At 56.0% G+C, this 18,933-nt stretch overlaps 1 protein-coding gene across 1 annotated transcript in view; it reads left to right on the top strand.

Moving 5' to 3' along the window:
- Window positions 1-5,151: 5,151 nt before the first annotated feature.
- The window catches only part of PDGFRB (platelet derived growth factor receptor beta), a 31,653-nt gene continuing 17,871 nt past the window's right edge, over window positions 5,152-18,933 (top strand). Inside the window, exon 1 of the mRNA XM_030504638.1 lies at window positions 5,152-5,886. The gene's annotated coding sequence lies outside the window, so the exon portion shown is untranslated. The remainder of the gene's footprint in view (window positions 5,887-18,933) is intronic.

Here is an 18,933-nt window from a genome sequence, read left to right as displayed (position 1 = left end):
GGTACAGAGGAAGGCAGGTGGCTGCTGGGTCGCACCCCAGGGGTGGCTGCATTTCAGGGATGGCGATGTTGGGGTTATTCCTGCCACTGGCTGTTTCCCATGGGCAGTGACAGGCAGTCAGGGCCCTCCTTTCCCTTTTCCCAATCCCTGGAGCCGAGCTGCTCAGGCAGCTGTGGGGACCAGGGGGTCTGGGTGCAGCACCCCACATCCTGCATCCCTCAGGAGGTGAAGGGTTCATTGGGGCGCAGCATCACCAGGTGCCTGCTCACAGCCCTGCCATGAGTTCCCCAATGTGGGGTGAGGGGACAGGGGAGGACAATTGGGCCATAAAGATTCACCAATGATAACTTCCCTCTTTTCCTTTTCTTTGGCCTGTTTATGGCTGGTGGGGATTATGGTTGGCAAAGTTTATGCTTGGGAAGAGCCAGATGAGGCTCCCCTCCATGGACTCTCCGAGGAGCATCCCAGCTGCCAGAATGGTGATGCTGGTGACCCTCGGTGCCCCAGGATGCCTCCCACTGCAGCGTCCCATGCGTGAGAAGGTTGGGGGCTGCCAGAACCCTTGGGGGTCATCAGATAGATGATAGGAGATGGCAGTACCCTCTCCATCCACCCCAGAGACCCCCAGCACCAAACCCAGCCTGGGGAGCTCCTGCTACTCCTTCAGCTTTGAGATTCCTGGTGGAAACCAGGCGGATGCAGCAGAGAGGGAGAGCAGCCAGGGCTCCCCAGACACTCCCTGGGGCTCGGTGCTGCTATCCATGATCGAGTGATGCCATCTCCTGGAAGCTGGAGGGCTGGGGAAGGGAGCAAGGGGAGGTCCCCGGGGCCAGGCTGCAAGCAGCTATCACAGATAGAGCTGGTTTGCAGGGGAAAGCACCCCACCATGCAGGAGGCACTCACCCCGGGAAACCAAGCCCTGCCTTGTCCCCCGGCTTGCCCTGAACCCTGCCATGGTTTCAGCAGGACAGGGAGATGCTTGCAGAAGGTCGAGTAGGTGCCTCCGCTCACTCCCCTTTCCCTCCAGAGCCTCCTGCCCCACCAGCTCCCTGGCAGCCCCATGGGTTCTTGGCCTCGCCACAGCCACTATTGCTCTCAAAAGCAAACCTGTGGCCTCTGACCAGCACATCCCAGAGCTGTGAGGCCCCACACATGCCTCAGCCCAGCCAACACCTTCTCCTGCTACTCTCCAGCTGCAGGGGGAGAGGGAGAGCAGAGCATGTCTCCTGTGCATCATTCCTGCCATACACATTTGGAGAAGCATCCCAGAAAGCAATGGAGGGATGGGGCAAGCACTGAACACCCAGAGAGCATTCCCTCGTCTTTGGCAACAGAGAGATCAGTGCAACCCTCTTGCAGAGGACAACCCCTACCCCAGCCCCATCAGCTCCACCGCAGACTCCATCAGCTCCACCGCAGACTCCCTCAGGCCCTTTGGCTTTTCCATGGTTCAGATGCCTGAACCATGCCTCGGCTGGCACTTGTGTCCCCATGCTGAGGATGGTCCCCAGAGATCTGGCTCAGCTTTCCAGGTAAAATGCAAATGCCACAAATCTTGGGATTATCCTCAAAAGGGCACTGGGGACAGGGACACACACCGGCATCTCCCATTGCTTTCCATCATGTGCAGGGCCCCTGCTCTCACAGGTTGGTGATGTGATTCCCCCTGCACCAGCACAGAGCTGGGTGCTCTCTGAGCAGCTGATGGGTGCTGAGAATGCCTCACCCTGCAGCCTGTGGCAGGGCCACAGGGTCCCAAAGGTGGCCGGGACTTGGCAGGAAGCATCCTGGCCATGCTTCGCTCTGCATTTCAGGCGCTGCGTAAGCAGAGGGTTAACGATTCCCACATTAAGTGACTGCAGATGTGTGGGAAAGGCTGGGGCGACCGGACGGCATCGCTATTAGTATGCACCCAGGAGCCTGCCGCTGCCTCCCGGGGCTCCACAGAGCACATTTAATACCAAGGCTCATGGTGGGGGTTAGGAAGAATGTGTGGGATGGGGGTGGAAAGGCCCCATGGTGGGGAAAGGCGGCAGAGTAGCAACCTCTGCTGCTGGTTAGAGCCTCCTCCAAGTGCCTGAACCCAGTAGATGTAGAGGACGGGTCAGCATCTGTAGGGACACAGCACCACATGGCATATGGCTCAGTGCTACCTACTGACACACTGTCACCCTGTGGTGTCTGTGGCTTCAGTGTTCATGGTAGCGAAGGATGCTCTCCAGCATGGGATGCTTCCCAGCACATCGTGCTTGGCCATATGGTTACTGTGGAAGGACCCCAGCACTTTCTGCCTCCCTTTCCTCCCTGGACACTGCTGTCACCCACTGCCACCCTGGCAAAGCAGGACCGTGCCTATGGTAGCGGTTCCTCCAGAGGCCAGAGCAGAGCTCTGGAAAGGACTGGATGAAGCCTCCATGCAGCTCTCCCCAGGTCCCAAGAAATGGATAGAGCCAGGAGCAAGTGCTGGCAGCTGCCACGGAGGATGGGTTGCCCAGATGTGGTGCTGTGCTCCCTGGCACCCGTCACTGCTCTCTTGTGGTCTGCGGCTTGAGACCACATCAGAGTGATGCTGAAATTCCTGGGCTGACTTGGAGTTGATAGAAGTTTGGAGGAACAGAAGCCAGGGCAAATCTGGCCCTTGTTAAACCTTCAGAGAACTGGGAAAAGCCAACATCTGCTTCTTCTTTCCCACCTGCCTCTCACCTCTTGGTATATGGGACCTGTTGCTGACTCCAGCACAGCCATTCCCATCTTTGTGTTGGGTCACCTGGTTCTGGTGTCTCTTCTCCACACCACGCACGAGATATGAGGTTTTTCCAGCTCCACGTGGGATGGGGCAGGATGTTGAAGAGTTGCTTTGATCCAGGTGATGCCAGGACAATCCAAAAGCCCTGGAGTGGCCTTATCTCCTTCCATGACCCCAAGCCCCAGCTAGCACTTAACAATGCTTATTGAGGCTGGAAATCTCCACCCGGAGCCACTCTGAGCCCACACTGCAGCTGTCCCAGCCCCGGGGGAATCACGAAGTCCATGAACGGCGGGTGCAGGCACCAAAAATAGAGGTGAGCAATGAAGGGGGATGAAGTAGATGTAGCTGCGCTGCTTGCCTCCACCCACCCGCTCACACAAGCGAGTCCCTCCGGCTTCGGCGCTTCCTCGGGGCTGGCCTTTCCCAGGAGCTGCTGTAACCCCGATGTGCTGCTCCTAAACAAAGCACGCAGCCCTGGGTGCTCCCCGGGGATGCACAGCACGGGCCGCCGTGTGCTTGCCGGGATGCTGAGGGCTCTCCAGGGCTCTCTCAGCATCCCAAAACAATGAACCCTGCCCTTTGCAGGCTTATCCTGCAAGAGGGTTTTGTTTGCCTGGGTTGTCCGTGCTCCCAGACCATAAGTGGGCATTTGGGTCATCTCTTTGCAGGAAGGAGAGGGGGGAATTATGTCTGACCTGAGGATCAGGATGCTCTGCCCTCAGGCATGGTCTGTGACAGCTTTTGCATCCCGTGCTCGCCCCAGGTAGCCTGGCCCTGATGCGGGGGGTCCAGCAGGATTGTACCAGCAGGTTTCTCCCTCTCCCATTGCGTTAGGAGCAGCGATGTTGTCTTTGGAAGGGGAATGCTGCCTGGAAATAGCTCTGCTGAGCTATTCCCAGCAGCCCCCCCGTGCAGGGACCCATCAGACACGTCTTTATCCCTCGGGAAAAGTGTCAGGAAAAGCCATGTGCGCAGCACGTCCCCTCTGCCGCCTGACCCCATATGAGCCGCTCTCACACTCGCTAACTCTTCTTCTGCACGACAGACCATCCTGGATCATGAGGGGTGCTCCCAGGGCCCCCCAACATGTGCCTGCCACCAAGTCTGGAGTCAGGGAATCAGCCAGTGTGCTGCAGAGGAGCAGTGGGGTTTCATCCAGCCATCACCCTTCATTCCACCATACAGCCTGCTGTAAGAGCCCCCCAGCTCCCGGGGGCTGCCTCTCCATCCTCCTTCCTTTCCCAGCCTCCATGTCCTGCCTGGGCTCAACCAGACCAGCATCTCCTGTGCCCTGTCCGTGGCTGGCACTGAGCCGGTGTGAGCCCCGTGCAAAGTGCTGCTTATTTCATGTGGATAACTGGGGGTGCCACAGCCCATCTCTCCTCACCCTCTGTGGCTACACGTAATAAAGACTTTCCCTTTTGTTTTCCATAGGTGCAAAGAAAACACTGTGATAATGGGCGATAAAAGGCAATCTCTTAGGCTCATCCAGCCCGGGAATCATTAGCTATGCCCATTGTGCAGGCGTTTGTAGCGAGGCACGAGGGGATGAATCTGCCTTGCAAATAAGTCAGGAACGCAGATTTCAGTGGTGTTGTCTTTATGGGAAGGGCTTTTTAATTCTTGGAAAGGGAAAAAAAAAGAAAGATAGAAAGGTATCTTTTCAGGGAGTCTCCTTTTTCAGGATAGCTGGTGCGTTTTTGTAGATCTTGTTTAGATCAGACAAAAGCACATCCCCAAGATGGAAATGGTGGTAAAGAACTGATGGGCCAAAAGAGCTTCTGCACCTTGTTACAGTGCTGTAAAAAACTGCAAAACCAAATCCTCTTTTGGACAAATTATAATGTTTTTCCTATTCTCAGAAACTTTCTTTGAACTCATGAAGGTGCGTGGAGGACTTCAAGCAGGTTCATCATCTGGTTTCTACCTCCCCAGCACAGGGGGAATGCAGGACATGGGAGGTGATGACATGCCAAGATCTAAACTCCTTCCACCGTACCCTTTAGCAGCTCAACCAGCCCCAGACCCCACCCAAACCCATCCTGTGCCGCAGCATCCCAGTGCCACAGAGCTTTTATTTCCCTTTCCATAAAGCAAGCAGGTCTGGGAGGGCGCGTTGGCAGCCGGGGGTCAGCGGGGCGGGAGGCGCAGCGCCGGCACGGGGAGGCGTCCGGGGGGAATATTCGGAGCCGGTTCAGTACAGGCCTTCTTTAATAAAAACATGAGTCAGCTGCTGGCGTGGGCAGCGGATTTTCTAAACATCCCCTCATATCCTGAGAAAGGGAAAAAAACGGGAAAGAAAAAGAAAACGGGGGGGGGGGGGGAGGGGGGCTTGAGGGGAGGGGAAAAAGTGGAAAAGAAAAAGAAAACAGGGAAAAAGGCCAGAATTGAAAGCAGACACAGGGAGAGAGCAGCTCCTTCTCTCCGGTTTAAGGAGGAGAGAGCCGGGCCGGGCTCCTTTTGTTTCCCGTTAGCCGGGCCCTCACCGCTCCCCTCCTGCCGCCTGCAGCAAAACTCCCCTTTCCTTGCAGCCTCTTTGGCTTCTCCTCCGCTTTAAAAGCCTTTTTCCCCCCCATCGCACTGTCTGCCGGGCTTTAATCGCAAGTTTTGCTCCGCAAAGGGTCCCCGCAGAGGGTGGAGGGAGGAAGTCGGAGGTTCCCCGCTCCTCATTGGCGAGGCAGCCTCCCCCCTTCTCCTCCTCCCCAGCTCTCTTTTATTTATACACGCACTCACACGCGTGCACATCCCTTGGCCAGGGGCTCTGCTCCATGCTGGGGTCCGAGGCAGCCGGATCCTATGTCCCAGATGGGTTGGGGGCTGCAGGGATGCACTAGAGGAGCAGAGTGAGGGCTTGGCTGCAGCCCAGCCCTGGCACAGCCCAGCCTCTCCTTTTGATTTGATTTGATTTGGGTTTTCTTTTTTTTCCCTCCCCTCCTCCCCTCCACTTCGTTTCTTCCCTTCCTTCTCTTTCTCCTTTAAGTGGGAAAGCCTTGCCAGCTGGGGAAGGCTGGGAGGGCAGGGAGAGCCTCGGCACACAGCAGATAAAGAGTGCGGAGGAGGAAAGGAAGGAATCTCGGGGCGGCCAGCGCCCGTGGGACGTGCGGCACAGGCACTCGCCCGCTGGGACCCTGACCAAGGTAAGCCCTTGCGTTGCCCACCCGGGTGCCGGCTCGTCCTCCCGCTCTGCTCTGGCTTTCCAACCAGGAAGACTTGTGCTGGAGGTGGTACAGACCCCAAGGATCCTCTTGCAGAGACAGCCTGGGTGTTCTGGAAGGGGCTCTGCTTCCCTTCAAGGGGCCGGCACCCCAAAATGCCCCAACAAGCCCTGGGGAGTTGGTGTTTGGTGGACAGTGGATGAGCTCTGCTGCATCCCATGGGAAAAGCCATCCCATCAGCTCTCTCTAGGTCCTAGGCTGGAATGGCTGCAGGGAACCAAGGGGACACTGTGGCTATAGGGCAGGAGGGGGATTCTGCTGCAGTGGGAGTGGGGCCCAAGGGATCTCTGGTTCTTCATGGAGAGCTCTTCGTCTTTCTTTGGATCACGGGGTTATTCTGGCTTTCCTGGCCCGGTGGCTGTGCGAGGGCTGGGGTGTGCAGGGGGAAGGGGCTGCTCGCCATCCCCAGTGGGACATCTTTTAGAGGCATGAGTGTGCCCCATTGCAGAGCACTGCCACAGCAGTGTTAGACCCTCCAAACACATCCATGGTCATCCATAAGTGCAGGGTGCTCCTAGGACCACGCTGCTTAGTCCGTGCCCTTGGTTGGACTCCTGCCCCCACAGGCAAGGCCAAGGTATAGGGGCATGTCCACACGCCCTGCTCAGGGCCTCTGCCCTGGTGTGCCAGGTACTGGAGTGGGAAAGCCTGGTAAAACCCTTCTAGGCATGGATGTGGGCAACTGCTCTGCTGTCTCAAGAGCCCAGGAGCTGAGGGAGTCCAACAGGCTGGAGCTGGTCTGTGCTGACTCAGGCAGCCCCAGCAGCCCAGGGACAGGGGGTTATGAGTCCTATGGGGCTTTGGTGCTCACACTGGGACCACTGTGGGCTCAGAGCATTCAGCTCCTGCACTCACCCGCCAACAGGGAGGCATTCAAACAGGACTTGTGGTGGAAAGGGATGTTGTGCTGCTCCATCCTCGCCCCAGAGCTCCTGGGGCTTCTGCTAAAGCAGTGGGCAAATAGCTAAAAGCCGTTGTGGCATGCAAACGCTGTCTGCAGGGGCTTGACAGTCCTAAATCTTTTCAGAGCGTGTCCTATCGATGACAAAGACTAGTGATGTTGAGCCCCAGTGCTCCATAGGAACCACTGAGAGGTTGGTTGAAGGGTCATTTGCCCCTCAACACCATGCAGGACAAGGAGCCCGTGAACCCCATGCTCTCAGGAAAGGGGCATGTTCCATTGGCAGTGGCAAAGACGTGGCTCTGCCTGGCAGAGGGCATGTGCTGGGCTGGCTCAGAGCAGGAGATGCCAGGTAGCCACTGCGGCTAGCAGCCAGCCCTGGGCATGGTCTGACATGAGGCTTGAAGTCACTCTTTGACACTGCTGTCACCCGGGCTGGGGTGTGCCTGTGGCTCCGGTGGCAGTCACCAACCCTGGCTGCATCCCTGGATCCAGGAAGCACCCTCAAGGCAGTTGGTACATCAAAAGGGGTCTGTGTTTTGAAGAAGCATAAAGTCACAGTGACCCATTTGCAGCGTGCAAAGGGCTTTTCTCTCACCCTAAACCCAGCTGTACCTTCCTCCAGCTCAAAAGCATGGAGGGTCCTTGCTGAAGGAGCAGGAAAAGGGACCACAACCACCCGATTACCTGCCCTTAGCTCATCTCCTGCATCCCTGCGCAGGTCTGGATGGTGAGGATGGTCTGAACCCAAGCACAGCCAGATGTAATGCTGCAGTCAGACAGAAGTTAGCCAAGGTTTGTTGTCCAAAGTCCTGGGCATTTCTAGTCTTATGGAGCCTGGGCTTGGTCCTCTGCAATCTCTACATTAACCACCTGAGTGATGGACCAGCACATCTACTAAGCTCTGGGCTGGCACCAAGCTGGGTGGTCAGCCAGTGTGCGGGCAAATCGGAGCACAGGGGGATCCCAAGGGCTCCAGAACTCTGGTGTCAACCAGGCAACAGCGAGCTGTGACAGCATGCTGCCATTAGGAAGGAAATACTAATGGCTGTGCGTGATCTTTGGAGCTAACAGCTTGTATGGTGGGAAAGGATCTGGGGGCTATGGTGGACACAAACCAGATTGCAGCGTGGCGTGGTGAAACCCATAGCTCTTCCCATGGGATGTGCTGAAAGGCGCAGGGCTGGAGGCAGTGTGAACAGGCAGGGTGGAGGGAGCAGGTCCTCCCCAGCAAGCGATGCTGAGTGCTTCAGCAGGGATGTACATGGAGTGGAAAAGTTCAGGGAGACCAACGAGGGTGATCAGAAGCCCAGAAAAGGCTGCAGCGGTTTGGGAGAGGGATTGATGGGGCTCACTGGTCACTGCGTGTCTTGGAGGGGGTAGTACACTGTCTTCATGCAGGGAAAGGTTACTGTACAGAAAAAAGTTAGCTTTTAGGGGAAATGTCTGTGGGTTTAAAGACGTGAAGCTGGGTGCCTTTGGCAACACGGGTTTCAAAGGACACGTTGGGTAAGCCTCTGACTGGGGAGATGTGGACACTGCAGCAGAACAATGACCCCAGGATCTCTCTCAGCTTCATTTTTGATGGGTCTATGACAGGATCTCCATAGCATTCAGAACAGTTAGGAAGAGGAGAGCACTGACCCCTTCTCTAGGACTAGATCAAAATGACATTGTCTTAGTGAGCACCACAGGAAAGCTGAGGTTAAGAAATGCTCTCTGGTGATGCCGTACTAGAAGAGAGCATGTTGGCTGGCTGTGGCATCACCCAAATGATGGTGAGGTGGGACCAGCCACTGCCACAGGGTGCAGGCAGGGACTTCTGTGCCTGGCTGCACTCTGGGGCCAGACAGTCCCTGAGGTCCCTCTGGCCCCAGTGCCTGATGCGATGCTGAGGTGGGATGGGATTGCAGTGGTGTTCATAGGGTCAGGCTCCAGGAAGTGTCTTCCCAGGATGCAGCAGCAAAGGGCAAGAGTGGAGGATCTGCGCAGTGGCCAAATCCCATGGGAGCACAGCCACCAGTGCTGGCAATGGGGGCTGCCTTTGGCCCAGAGCTGGAGGAAGCTGGGGACCACACGGGCTCAGGGCTGGCTGGATGTGTCCTATCCCTGCGAGGGAGGATTCGGGCTGAACACGTCGCGCAGTTTGTTTGTTTGTACTTTAACCAAGGGAAAGAAATCCCCTGGAGAGGAGCTGCAAGGGGAGGGTATAGGCCGGGTATTGTTTCCTGAGAGGCTGGAGCAGCTCCAGGAGGCTCCTTCCGCTCCACCAGGCAAATTGGACATAACGAGGCTTGTTTTAGGGGTGGCTGTTTCCCTCCTCCTCCTCTCCCCAGTTGCCTAATTAGGGTCCCCGAGCCAAGCGCATCCCTGCCCTGCTCTGATCCCACCGGGACACCTCCTCCTGGAAGTGCAGCAATTTCCTGGTACTACAGGGGACATGGAGCAGAACCGGCTGGGACAGGAACACATGCCAGGTATGCACAGAGGGGTGCTGAGATGGGGCATGCACTGAGCAAGGTGATTGCACAGGTCCATTGCCCCCCCAGCCTGGTAATAGGAGACATACAGTGATGCGCTGCCCTTCACATCCTGCTTTTTCATCATCCCTGGGCACACACACTTGGGACGCAGGCTGTGGCATGCCCTAGGTTGGTTCTTCTGCAACCACCAACCTGCAGAGCCAGAGGACTGCGGTGTGAAAAGCCTGTTCAGGGAGCAGAACAGGCTGCTGCCAGGAAAGCCAGGATGGTGTAGTGCGAGTGGTGGATGTCCTGCACCCTGGATGGTCTCGTCCTCTCTGCTCATCCACCCAGGTATCTCCTAACACCCATCCTATGCTCTTCCCTGAGCTCAGTGAAAGCCAGTGTGTGATGGAGGATGTGAAGTGTGGGAAACGGGAAGGGTTGGAGAGTGCAGGGATATAACCAGGGCACTGCACTGGCTGTCAAAACCCTGGGCTGCAAACCAGGAGACAGATGGAATAGGAGGTACCTTTTCCCTGCTATGGAAGGGGACTTATCAACATGTTCCCATGGGCAGGACCAGTGCTGCCTGGGGGCCGAGGCTCCCAAAGCAGGCAGAGGACAGGCAAATGTGCCCCTCGGTGTGAGGCCCCATCCCGCTGGTCCCTCTGCCTTCCCTCCTGGCCCGTCTACCACGCGAAAGAGTCTGTGACTGAAATCTTAATGCTACCGAGACACAGTAATTGGCACCAATTAAATTGCTACATTCATGTTTGAATTGCTTTAACTGGCGAGACACACTGTCTTATTTATACAAAAAATATGTTTGCTTGTGGGTTTGTCTGAACCGGGGCCAGCAGAAAATGCACCATTTCGAGCTCCGTGCTCTCCAAGCACATTCTCCGCTCGCAAACTGAAGTCACCTCGGTTTCAGCCTTTGCAGAGCAAATGGTTGCAGAACAGAAACCTGCTTTCCTTGGGGCTGAGCACTGCCAGCATCACGAGAGGGGTCCCCTCCTCTCTGCCCACAGGCAGTTGCCAAGTTTCTCTCTCCAGCCTGGGAGCTGTTTGGGAGAATATGGTCCGATTTAAGGATTCCTTGTGTGGCAAGCAGGACTCGCTGCCCATTTTAAAGCAGCGCTCAGGGAGGGCAGGAGGTGCTGGCAGCTGCCAGCCCTGGTGCTGAGTCCTGCCTCAGTTTCTCCTGTGGAGGATCCATAAGATTTTGGGGGCAGAAGCTGTTTGCAGAGTGTGGATGCAGGAAGGAGCTGATTTTTGCTCTGTGGCAGAGCGGAGAGGAACTGCTGGAGGTGATAAAGGACTCTGTATGCAGGATGGCTTGATGATCTTAAAGGTCTTTTCCCACCTAGTTGGTTTTATGGCTCATGCTGCCTGGCCACAGCACATAGGAAGAGGTCATCCAAGAGGGAGGCATCCCTTGTGTAGCCTGTAGACGCACAGAGAATGTGTTGGTTTTCTGCACCCCCTGCTCCAGAAAACTCATCACTGACCCCAGGTCCTGCTGTGGGGCCAGACCCTCATCATGCACTACTGCCTGCTGGGCAACCAAGCACTAAGAGCTGCATTTCACTCCCTCTCAGGAACCCAGAAGTAGCAAGACCAAATCAAATGCAGCCCCCCTCTGCCAGCAGCCTCTGGCCTTCACACCCCAGCACTACTATCCTCTCCCACCCCAGCCACAGTGCCAGGCTCCTCTTTGGGTCCTGCACATGGGCAAAGGGTGGCCTGACCACAGAGCTGGTGAGCACCTAATCCTGGCCACAAGAGCCTAAAACCGCAGAACAAAGTGATTTAGCTCGGGTCCTTCTCAGGCAGCCAAAAGCGAAGAGCTGATGCATCCATGCAGATTATCTCCTCCTCCCCGGCAGATCTGTGTCTCAGGGCAATTTTCAGAGCAGGATCAGGTTGCTCATCCTTTGCTGAGATGTAGGGCTGAGAAGACCACAACAGTGACAGCTCCTGGGGCTTTGCAAAGCCCTTGCATCCTACTAGGGCTCAGGATGGCTCTTTTTCTCTTCCTGCCTCCATCGCCCTCCCCTCCCAGCTGATGATTAGTGGTTAATTAGAGCCAGCCGGGACCTTTGGCTCCAGCCCTGGCCCCACCATAAGAGCCACCCTTAAACAGTGACTGTGAGCAGGTGATGAAGATGCTGGCATGTTGGGGACTGTTTTCCTCCTCCTGTTTATCTTAGCAGAATGCTTCCCTTGAAGGCAGACACAGCTTTCTGACAGCCACAGCACAGGATCAAGGAAAGTCCTGAGAGTACCAGGACATTGGATGAGCAGCCAGGATGCTGCCTGACCCATGGTCCCATATCCCCTGCTTCCCCTCCCCACTCCGCTGGTGGTGGGGGAAAAGCACTGGGTGAGCAGATGGGCTCTGCTCAGAGAAGAAAGCCCCATCCAGCCCATAATGCTCAGGAGCTGGGACCCCAAATATGCCAGTTAGGGAGTGGAGAAGCCAGAGAGCTCTTTGAGTCACTGCTGCCCTTAGGACTTGCTCAGTTGGAGGGGCCAGCAGTGAAGCGATGCAGGGAGCTGCATGGGTCCTGGTGCATGATTTGGGTGCCCTGCAGCCACATTCATAACTCACATTGCTCACATGCTTGTGAAGCAGCATGGTATGCTCTCCCAAAAACACCTCTGCTGTCGGGGGCAATGTAGAAGTTGGGGGACAGTCATGGACACCCCTGACTGGGCTGTGTTGAATCCTTTAGGGCGTCCTGCTGGAGAAGGGCACTGGGAAAGGCTGAAACACTCCCAAAGGGGCACATTTGTGCCTCCCTCAGGGGTCATCACGCTGCAAGGGGTGAACAAAGCCCTGCTCCGCTCAGCCCCGTGAGCATCCCTGGTCGTGCACAACAATAGACTTCAGGGCAGTGCTCCAAATCACTGGCCAGCCCCCAACACCACCGCAGAGCAGTCCCAGCACCACCACAAGGCCACCCTCAGCATCACCACGGCCCGGGCACCCACCCGCTGCCCTAGGGACATCAAGGGGGGCAGGATTTGGCCGGGGCACACAGCAAGGACCAGGCAGGCACCGCATCAGCCTTGCTCGGCGCGTGGCAGCCATTCCTCCCAACACCCCCATCTCTCTTTTCCCGGCCCCTGATCCTCTCCCAGGGTTTTCCCACAGCCCGGGCCAAGCTCTTGGGCTCCGGGGAGCAGCCCCGGGGTCTGGCCTTTCCTCGGAGAGCGGAAGCGGGGGAGCATGCGCAGCCCAACGGGCCACGGATACCAACACTCGGGGCTGGGGGATTATTTATAACACTGGCATCCCTCCAAACAGATGTTTCGTTTTATTTTGAACTTGCACTAAACAGGTCACTCGCTTCCTCCGTCTCCCATGGGCTCAAAACAGAGGAGGAAAGCGGGGGGGAATAGGGGTGAGAGTGTGGGGCTCGCCATGGTCTCACGTCCCCCTGTGCCAGCCCCTCACAGTGATGCATTGCAGAGAGCCCATGGCTGGGGGTTTGCTGGATGGCACATGCATGGATTTTGCAGTGCTCGGAGGGGGAGGATGGGTGCAGCCGAAACGGGGCTGCATGGGGCTCACCGCCTCACCCCATTCCTCACATGGCTGACCCCAGGGCTGCTGAATCACGCTGCTGGGGTCCAGCACGGACTCGTCATCCTCCCCAGCAGCCTCCCCCTGCTTTGGAGTCACCATCCTCGTGTTCAGCTTTCTGACAGATGCTGTCAAAGCCGTGACTGCCCGTGGCGGGCTGGCCGGGAGGAGGCTGGCTGTGCTGGCTCGTGTCCTGCCAACCGCTGCAGAATCAGTGCTCTTATCTGCGCAAACACCTCCTCCAGGTACCACTTAAGCTGGGGACAGGATATGGGGTCCTGGGCAGGATCTCTGGTCGCCCCAGCCCCTCTCTCTGCAGCAGAGATAGGCAGGAGAGCTATCCCGATCACTGGGCACAGTGACCCTGTGCTCATACTGCCCTGGAGGTGGCATTTTCCCCTGCTTTGACCATCTCCTAGAACCCTTGGTCCACACCAGGGCTGTGCCTTTAATCGCTTCATAGACCAAGGAGATCTGGCAAAGCCACTCAGAGGGTTCAGGCACTAGCGATGCTGCCTGTGAGTGCTTGCAAAACCTCACCTCTACATGACTAAAAGAACCCCCAAACCCTTGCATGTTGCAAACAGGCACCCAGGGCTCTCAGTATCCCTTGGTCTTACCAGGGAGACCCCTTGGTGCTGGCAGGTGACAGGGAGAGGAGGGTTTTGCCCCCTAGGCGTTCATCCCTTGTGCAGGGATGGCCTGTAGGACCCCAGGAACTCCCCATCCCCTCTGCTCCTCTGCCTGGTTTCACATTTCCTACCTCTGCGTTTTATTAGCAGCTGTTTATGGGCCTTGGGATGACAGGCTCCCCATGTGTGTGCCCTGCCTAATCCTAGCCATGTGCTGGGAAAAAGAAAAAGGGCTCTGTGATGATAATCTGGCCTGTGAGTAAACACGGTGTCATGGGAGCCGAGGGACCCCAGAGGAGAGATGTTGCAACTCCGGACGGCTCCAGCCAAGGGAAAGGAAAAAAAGCAGCTCAGTTTTATTTAGATTAAAGGGTGGGAAAGAAGCAGTCGCAGAGGCCAGAGGGAGGGTGGCAGAGGAAAACAGGACAAGCCAAGGAGTTTCACTGCCGGACAAGCAAGGCTTGGGTTTCATGGGTTGCCAGCCTTTGCTTAGGAAGCTTTTTGCCTTCAAAAGCAAGGGGACGGTGCCCCCCTGTCCCCAGCCAGAAGAAGCCCTCGCTCCCTGGCTGCGAGTGGCATGGATCATGGGATTCATAAGGGGCTTTTTTTCTTGCATATGGGCACCCATGATCTCACTTAATGACTCAGATGCGCTCAGACAAAGAAGAAATAAAGTATATTTTCCTTCCCGCTAATTTACGCCAGATGTCCCTCGCCTGTTTGGCAGGACAGCAGAGCCAGTGAGCATTGTGGGAGCGCCTGGAAGCACAGTCCCAGCAAGAAAAGGGGCTAGAAATAGAAAGCCAGAGGAAGAGAAAGGACCAGCGGCTGTGTGAGAGGCCTGGCTCCGCTTCTGCACTCCCCACAGCCATCAACCGAGATGCCCTCGCGGGCTGAGCCAGCACCTCTGCCCAGTGCCACGGGAGCAGGGAGGCTCGGGCAAGGGGAGCAAGTGCAATGTGGAGCAATGGATGCAGGAATTGCCCCTGGAAATGCAAATGGGATTTGCTGGTTTCCAGCAGACAGCACACCCCCTTGCTGGTGATGGATGGTCTGTAGGACCAGAGCTCCTTCCAAGGGAGCTGTCAGGGCGGCCATGGCTTCTGTCCCTCTCCCTGGCACACTGAGCCATGCCCTTTGCTGTGCATCAGCTTTACAGGCTGGTTCCCAGCTCCCACAGCTTTTGGGGTGCTTGCAGGTCCCCCTTCCTGGTTCTTCACAGGGCAATGGTGGTTGTGGAGGAGAGGTGAGAAACGCGGTCTAGGCATGCTCAGGAGGAGGGCAGTGGGCTGGGGTGTGGATGCCCATCTGTGTAGATCTCATGGTTTAAGGCATTTGCAGAGCTGGAAATGGCCCTGTCCGACATGATTTATGCTTCGGGATGGGCAAAGCCAAGGGATGCTCATGCCAACAGTGGCTGCCATGTGTGCTGAGGTGCTATGCCAGGAGCACTGTGCAGAGGGAAGGGGGCTCTGAGCTGTGGCAGGGCACGCCAAGCAGTCAAAGGAAATACGTGCCTGGTAACCCAAAAATAGTCAAGACTGAGCCCACACAACATTTTTTGGGCATTAGCAAAGGCATCTTTGGCTTACCAGCATCCTTAAACAAGAGATAGGTCTGGAGTGGGAGAATGGCAATACATCAATAAAGTTTGGTGATGCTTGAGCTCCTTTGCAAGGCACTGCAAGGTCAGAAGAGTTGCAGAGATGGCTGAAGGAATGGTCCTCCCTAAATAAAGGTGGGACAATCCCCAGCAGAGGCTGGATATGGCTATTCCTTGCATCCAAATCCCTGGGTTCAGTCCTGCTCCCTCTGCAGAAATTCCCATCCAAGTCCATCAGCCACAGAGGCATCAGCCCTGGCCGTGACAAGTAGGAGAGCAGGAGAGGAGGCAGGGGAGAAAGCTCAGCTGTCATCAGGGTTGGGATGCAGGAGAAACGGGAGCGGGCTGGAGAAGCTGTGAAATCATGAGATGGGGAATCATGAGACTTGAATCCTGGTCCTGGCGTGGCCATGGCCCTACTGTGTGGCCTTGGCTGTGCTGTTTGACCTCTTTGCTCCAGCCCTTTTGCCTGTGTTCTGCCTGTGAGCGCACGGCTCTGTGAGCTGTCAGAGCCCAGCGTACCCTCTGGACAGCGCTGCGGCTGCCCAGAGATGTCAGGGTCTCCCTGTTTATCCCATCACCTTATGCAACACACTGCAAAAGCATGAGGTTAGGGATACTCAGGGGGGCTTTCAGCAGTGCCTGGCCCCAGCCACATGTCGGACACTCTCCTTCCAGCAGGCAGTGGGCTGGGAAATGCGACAGCCCCGGTGCTGGCTCAGCTCTCCCTTGTCTCCTTCAAACTTCATGCTCTCGGCATCCGGAGGAGGAGCAGCCCCGGGTGCATTCCTTTGCCACGCGTGCAGCGTGCTGGCCAGGCTGGTGTGATTACAGAGCAGAGATAGGGACAAAGTGGCTGTGTCACTTGGCAGCAACAGTCTTCTCTATCCATGTCTCATTTGGACTCAAAGCCTCCCAGACATCCCATGCTGCGGTGCCCAGCTCTGGGCTGGCCGGGCAGTGTGGAGGTAGCAGACGTTGTGTGCAGGCTGGCTGGGAGCCATCCTCCTCCATGGGGTGTCCCCAGGGACCCGAACCCCCCAAAAGCGCAGCCACCCCCCAGGCATGTATGTGGGGCTGTATGTGGCTGCAGGGCTGCATCACCCAGCCTCGCTGCGAGCCAGCTGACTGCCTGTCTCCTCTCCCAGCCACATTCCTCTCTTAGAAAAATAAACAGAGAAAAGCTCCCTGATGGCTGCCCTCACATCACAGTGCTGGAGAGGGGCAGAGGGAAAGTCTGTATATGTGCTGGCGGTGAGGAGAGGATAGTGAGGGGTAAAACGTGGGGATGGAGAGCTGGGGCTTCACCTTGAAACCAGCACAGAGCAGGGCTGAGGGAAGGGTGCTGGACGTGGCATTGCTGCAGGACCTTGCTGGCCAGGATGGGTGGAGGCAAATGGCCCCATGGCTTGAAAATGCTCAGGTCGTAGCTTGTGGGAAGGATGTAGGAGACTGAGGGGTCTGTGGTACCCTACTAACACATAGGGCTGGAATAGACAATGCAAGGCACCTGAGCGTCATGTGGGTGCCTGTGTTTGCATCTGTGGGTGGGATAATGTCTGGGCGCCTGCTTTGGGATCACTGAGTGGGGCTGCACCCACCTCAGCCCCTCCTTGTCTGGCACTCATAGTATGCATCTTATTGCTCTTGCTGAGAACAAAAGCTGAGATGAGGAGGGGAACAGAAGTGCTCTCAAGTTGCTGGGTGCATTTGCATCCCTTGTGAAAGGTCTGTGTGCACCCACATGTGCAAGCACAAATGTCCTCGTGACAGGGAGAGAAAGGCTTGTCCTTCTGCGAGCCAGACGGCGTACATCTTGCTCAGCATCTCCAAGCATTGCCTCTAGCCGTGGCCAGAGCAGACAAACAAGGGAGAGGTCACCACTGTGAGACATTGCCACCCTCCCACTCTGCTTCGGAAGCATCTCTAAGTGAAATGCCTTTCTGCAAACCCAGCAGCTTCATTAAAACAAGCTATGAACATTGGGGAGGCGGCAGATGGAGCCTGCAGGGCTCTCACTGCTTGCTGAAGCAACACCCATGGTAGCCTGGCACCAGCATGTACCCACCAGCTCTGGGTCTGGCAAAGCAGTAGTTTGCCCCATCAGTGATCCTGCAGAGATCAGAGGCACTTGTCTATGTGGGTAAAGAAGCCAAGATCTTGCCTGTAACAGGACTAACAGTGACAGCCATGAAGCTGGACACACAGCTAAAAGCTGGGCATGAGTTTGGGAAGAGTTTAGCTGCTGGCAGGCAGATATTTGTGGGACTGGAGCGTGAATACAGCCTGGCTTGTGCATGCAGGCAGGGAGGGGTGAAAAGAGAGGATCCCGGTTGTCCTTACAACCTTGATCATTGAATAATGGGTGAATCACACACCTCTGTAAAGGAGAATTGGGAAACAGGTAATTGTTCTCATGGCAGTGCCTGGGGGGGCAGTGCTATTAGATTGCCCATCCTCCTCCTCTCTCCTGCAGGTTAGTGCTGTCTGAGGGTGGGTGCAGTGAGGTCACATCCATTTACAGCCTGAATTTCACCCTGCCCACCCCCAGCTCTTCCCTGTAAGTGCCCTCATACCCTCTGGCAAAGGCAGAAGGGAGGAGGAGTCACGGCGGGATTTTCTGGAGCAGGGAGAGGGAAGCTGCTGAATAAGCTGGAGACCTGGAAGGATTTGCTGGTGGATCAGGCTCTGCAGAGCCAAAGCAAGAGAATAATAAAAACATCTGACAAGCGCACGTCATTTAAAAACCATTTCCTCCTTAACATCGAGCAGACCCAGAGGCCACGCCAGGGCCAAGAGGCAGCAGAGCTGCTCAGAAGAGACGGTGCTTGGGGTTAGGTCAGCAAATCCCGATTGCCACTGGCCATCCTCCTGCCTGGCCAGCAGCTCCCCAGACACTGTGTCCACATCATGGGGCTTCTCCTCGGGCTGTGCCTTGGGAGCAGGTTCAAAATTCCTCTTGTGACACAGCAGCAGGGTCGGAGCTGTGAGGTTCAGCTCCATGCTGAGCATCCTCAAGTTCAGGAGTACTGACTTCATTTGTCCAGGCAGGGAAAAAGCCTTTTCCCTGTTAATTCTTCCTCTTATTAGCTTCTTCATTTTGCTTTATAGAAATACTCACCCCACTCCCTGCAGGCACAATGGGGAGGATCACCTGTCACCCTGTTACATAGGGAACAGACCCCATTGCTCTTAGGGACCTTTGGCCTCATCCCTTCTGGGCTCTTGGTTTGCATCAGGGAGGGGTGAAAACGCTCTGTGGAAAAGATTTCTTGAGAAATGTTGATGAAAGGGATTTTTAACTACAAAACCCCTCTTAAATATTCCCTTAGAATATACATATTTAAAAGTTAAATACAAGAAACTGAGGGGTTTTTTTGTGGGGGTTCCTTGGGCTTGTTTTATTTCATTGGAAGCAGCAGAAAATGTGGGAGGGTTGGAGGGGGATCTGTTTTTTAGCAAGTTTTATCTCACTGGGACTTAGCAGAAACTAAGGGGAAAAAAGGCAATCTGCAGAGCAGAGGGAGGCAGAGGCAGGGCTCTGCAGCCGGGGGAGCGGCATCTCGAGCACAGATGAGCAAGAGTTGACAAAACTGCTGAAGCCTCCAGCAAAATCCCTGTTTACCAGTGGGAGATGCCTTAGAAACAGCTCCTTCTGCACACCAAGCATGAGAGGGAACCAACCACCCTGCCGGGAGGGAAAAACTGAAAACTGGGAAGAGATGGGAGGTTTCTGAGCCGGAGAAGGGAACCCAGGGCTTGGGTGGTGGCCAAGG

Source organism: Strigops habroptila, chromosome 12 (assembly GCF_004027225.2).
Source record: "Strigops habroptila isolate Jane chromosome 12, bStrHab1.2.pri, whole genome shotgun sequence".
Taxonomy (NCBI): domain Eukaryota; kingdom Metazoa; phylum Chordata; class Aves; order Psittaciformes; family Psittacidae; genus Strigops; species Strigops habroptila.
This window is presented reverse-complemented; position numbering and strand designations above follow the sequence as displayed.